General features: G+C 54.4%; 1 non-coding gene across 1 annotated transcript in view; it reads left to right on the forward strand.

Moving 5' to 3' along the window:
- The first annotated feature begins 3,986 nt into the window (after positions 1-3,986).
- LOC126329020 (small subunit ribosomal RNA) overlaps positions 3,987-5,000 on the forward strand; it is a 1,893-nt gene continuing 879 nt past the window's right edge. The window contains exon 1 of the ribosomal RNA XR_007562122.1: positions 3,987-5,000. This exon is cut by the window's right edge and continues 879 nt beyond it. This is a non-coding gene — a ribosomal RNA (small subunit ribosomal RNA).

Here is a 5,000-nt window from a genome sequence, read left to right on the forward strand (position 1 = left end):
ATACCGCCCTCTATGAGACGGCCGGCCGACTATGATGTCGATGTCGCCTACAGCGCCCGCTTGACGACCCAGAGTAAAACGCCTGCTGCACCCCCTCTTCACCGCAGGTGACGCAAATCGAGTCAAAAGTGGTGGACCGACGGTCACTCCAGCCGCACCTGTGAATGCGCCACCCCCACCGCCCGACTCGCAACTCGAGCGGATGTACGGCGGACTTTTCCCGCAATCGTACATTGCAGTCCACCCCTATATCTTCCACTTCATGAAGAGTTATCTCCCAAAAGCCAAAGTCCCGCTGTCCCAATACATGCTCTGGACGGCGGGCCGCGAGACGTGACGCTCGGTGGCAAAGAGTGCGCCGCTGAGGATATAGAGGGTCCGTCCCCCCGCACAGTGGTGACGGTGTGCGGGTAGTGTTTCCGACACCTCTTCCTGCGGTGGCAACTCTGGGGCAGAGTCGATACTCGCCCACTGGTGGAAGGTAAGCATTCTGCTTTACATCAGTACATAACTAATATTTCAGTCGTCTGACGTCCCTCCTTAGTAAATGATGCAGGACCACATACATAGATGATACATACTGTAAACTGGGGAGGACAGTGTGAACCGCACTCGACCCAGTCACCCTATCTCACAGTCCACTCTGTGTGTAACAAAGCGAAAGCACCAAAGCACTATCGTTCAACAACATCCATTTTATCCTCGCTGCCACAGGACACTATCCAAACAACGACAAGAGGAACGTCACGTCCACTAATAAGACAGAATGTCTCACATCACCCGCAAACAACGCAGCTCAAATCAGCCAGCAACACCCACAGTGGTCCACCCAGTATCAACACAGGACGCAACGCCACGCCACAACACAAAAGGTACAAGTAATAAAATACCCTTTGGCCACACCCCTTATAAAGGCATCGAACCAACCCACCACCTGACACCAGCCAAACGTACATCCTGATTTGACACATCTCTGGCAACCTAACCCACGTTGGCCCTTAACCTAACCCACGTTGGCCCTTAACCTAACCCACGTTGGCCCTTAACCTAACCCACGTTGGCCCTTAACCTAACCCACGTTGGCCCTTAACCTAACCCACGTTGGCCCTTAACCTAACCCACGTTGGCCCTTAACCTAACCCACGTTGGCCCTTAACCTAACCCACGTTGGCCCTTAACCTAACCCACGTTGGCCCTTAACCTAACCCACGTTGGCCCTTAACCTAACCCACGTTGGCCCTTAACCTAACCCACGTTGGCCCCTAACCTAACCCACGTTGGCCCCTAACCTAACCCACGTTGGCCCCTAACCTAACCCACGTTGGCCCCTAACCTAACCCACGTTGGCCCCTAACCTAACCCACGTTGGCCCCTAACCTAACCCACGTTGGCCCCTAACCTAACCCACGTTGGCCCCTAACCTAACCCACGTTGGCCCCTAACCTAACCCACGTTGGCCCCTAACCTAACCCACGTTGGCCCCTAACCTAACCCACGTTGGCCCCTAACCTAACCCACGTTGGCCCCTAACCTAACCCACGTTGGCCCCTAACCTAACCCACGCTGCACCTTAACCTAAGTTACGCTGCACCTTAACCTAAGTTACGCTGCACCTTAACCTAAGTTACGCTGCACCTTAACCTAAGTTACGCTGCACCTTAACCTAAGTTACGCTGCACCTTAACCTAAGTTACGCTGCACCTTAACCTAAGTTACGCTGCACCTTAACCTAAGTTACGCTGCACCTTAACCTAACTTACACTGCACCTTAACCTAACTTACACTGCACCTTAACCTAACTTACACTGCACCTTAACCTAACTTACACTGCACCTTAACCTAAGTTACACTGCACCTTAACCTAAGTTACACTGCACCTTAACCTAAGTTACACTGCACCTTAACCTAACTTACACTGCACCTTAACCTAAGTTACACTGCACCTTAACCTAAGTTACACTGCACCTTAACCTAACTTACACTGCACCTTAACCTAACTTACACTGCACCTTAACCTAAGTTACACTGCACCTTAACCTAACTTACACTGCACCTTAACCTAACTTACACTGCACCTTAACCTAACTTACACTGCACCTTAACCTAACTTACACTGCACCTTAACCTAACTTACACTGCACCTTAACTGTCACATGTAACGTCACAGGAATGTAGCTTTGCCTAACAGCAACCCTCTGAACATAGTTCACTGCTTGGATCCTCTGGTGTCATGTGTATTTCTTGATGCCATGGTGCGTACCCTCACATAAAGGTCTTTCGAGTGTTGCGTACTTTCTACACAGTCCCGCTAACCACTGGAAGGGTGTACCGCTACAGAACGAATATCGCCCTCCCCTCCTGCCCTTCCAAGCTGGTCGGTCAGGCGTTTGTTTGTGAAATGAGCCTTGCAGCTGTTCAGTTGCATTCGGTTGTCGATGCAGTCAGTGTACGTTGTGGTACGGCCTGTGTGGACTGTCCGCTGATGTACGCGTAACCCACACTGATCATCCGTCGTTACGTACTGAGTGACATAATGTGGCACATGCTTGACCGTACACCGGCTGCGCCCTACAATGGCGAATCATAAGGGCCATATGTTGTGCACGATGCTACTTGTCTCGTCTCCCCATTACAGCGAGATTGCACTGTTGTACGCCGTACAGACATGTGGTAAGTAGGTACGGACGAAAGTATTGCATGTTGGCCCCCCCCCCCCCCCTCCTCCCTCTGCCGGGAATCAGCGTGAGCCGTCTGTTGATGTAGCGACGAGGGTTTTCCTATTTAATCGTATTGCCCCACACAACATGATAGCACGGTGGACCGCGTTCCACATCTGCGACATGCTACAGAGGCCGGTTGACAGTCGACCGCGCAAGGGACATTGCACACGTGCGCGGACCATCTTCCACGTGTTCTCTCGTGTACATGCCGCAGTGTGTATGTGGGCTGATGTAGCGTGTCGTGACACATAACATGCAGGCATGCCAGAATCGTAGATTTCGCAAATGTAGATTGACGTATACGTTTGCTGCCAAAGATCCGCAAATGAACTGGAAATCAGTTGTTGAGCGGTTGTTCGCGCTGCAGGTGCATCGGTGATAGCGACGATCGGTACATCTGTGAACCGGTTGTTTCGGCGGTACCCGCCATGCCCCCGAACCTGAGTTGGCCATGTGGGTATGAAGCGATACGAGGCTGTGGCTTGGCGGGACAGTCCCCGGCCGGTGAGGGGGGGCCGCCCGGCGTGCTGGCCGCGCGCTGCGTGAGCGCACGCACTACAGCCGGCTGGTGGGGGGCGCCCAGTGGCAGGAGCGCCGGCCGACGGGCCCGGCTGGCGTCCCAGCTATGCGCCGGCGCACCCTGCGCGCGGCGCCAGGCGGCCAAAGTGGGTTCTGCCGAGCCCGGTGCGAAGCGCGGTGGACATCTGCAGTGTGCTGGTCCGATTGCGGACTGTGTGCGTTGAGGATGCGCCGCCGCCCGGCACTCGGCGTCGCGACGCCGTCTGCTGCTCGGTCGCCCCCAGCGGTTCTCGCAGGTGGTTTGTATCGCAGCTCTGCGGACGTGTTGGCGCGTGCGCTGTGCTGGGAGAGTTCGCTTCTGCACCCAAGTGGGGCTTTGCCCTTCTGTGGCGCTGGCGTTGGAGCTGCCGGTCACCGTAGGTGGCGCGTGTTGTTTCCCGCCGGCAATGCCACGACAGCACGCTCCCGGGCCTCTGTCGGCAGCGGCAAGCTCAGTTGGGAGCACGGGTGTTCGCACTGAAAGCGTCTACTCGCCTATCTCCGGGCGATTGCGCCTCTCTCGAACCCGACCAAGTACTTAGGACGGCGCTGCGCGCCGCCGGGACCTGAGAGGGTTTCGAGGTGTATCGTGCAGGGGAGCTCAGCCTCCTCCTGTTTGCAGAATAATTGAGCGGACGCTTGCGTGTTCGCGCGGGCCCTCGGGACACACTCCCGGGCGGCCGGCTGCTCAGCTCTCGTTGACGCAGCTCCCTGGTTGATCCTGCCAGTAGTCATATGCTTGTCTCAAAGATTAAGCCATGCATGTCTCAGTACAAGCCGCATTAAGGTGAAACCGCGAATGGCTCATTAAATCAGTTATGGTTCCTTAGATCGTACCCACGTTACTTGGATAACTGTGGTAATTCTAGAGCTAATACATGCAAACAGTGTCCCGACCAGAGATGGAAGGGACGCTTTTATTAGATCAAAACCAATCGGATTGGCTCGTCTGGTCCGTTTGCCTTGGTGACTCTGAATAACTTTGGGCTGATCGCACGGTCCTCGTACCGGCGACGCATCTTTCAAATGTCTGCCTTATCAACTGTCGATGGTAGGTTCTGCGCCTACCATGGTTGTAACGGGTAACGGGGAATCAGGGTTCGATTCCGGAGAGGGAGCCTGAGAAACGGCTACCACATCCAAGGAAGGCAGCAGGCGCGCAAATTACCCACTCCCGGCACGGGGAGGTAGTGACGAAAAATAACGATACGGGACTCATCCGAGGCCCCGTAATCGGAATGAGTACACTTTAAATCCTTTAACGAGTATCTATTGGAGGGCAAGTCTGGTGCCAGCAGCCGCGGTAATTCCAGCTCCAATAGCGTATATTAAAGTTGTTGCGGTTAAAAAGCTCGTAGTTGGATTTGTGTCCCACGCTGTTGGTTCACCGCCCGTCGGTGTTTAACTGGCATGTATCGTGGGACGTCCTGCCGGTGGGGCGAGCCGAAGGCGTGCTTGCGCGTCCCGAGGCGGACCCCGTTGAAATCCTACCAGGGTGCTCTTAGTTGAGTGTCTCGGTGGGCCGGCACGTTTACTTTGAACAAATTAGAGTGCTTAAAGCAGGCAAGCCCGCCTGAATACTGTGTGCATGGAATAATGGAATAGGACCTCGGTTCTATTTTGTTGGTTTTCGGAACCCGAGGTAATGATTAATAGGGACAGGCGGGGGCATTCGTATTGCGACGTTAGAGGTGAAATTCTTGGATCGTCGCAAGACGAACA

This window comes from Schistocerca gregaria, unplaced genomic scaffold (assembly GCF_023897955.1).
Source record: "Schistocerca gregaria isolate iqSchGreg1 unplaced genomic scaffold, iqSchGreg1.2 ptg001154l, whole genome shotgun sequence".
NCBI classification, from domain to species: Eukaryota; Metazoa; Arthropoda; class Insecta; order Orthoptera; family Acrididae; genus Schistocerca; species Schistocerca gregaria.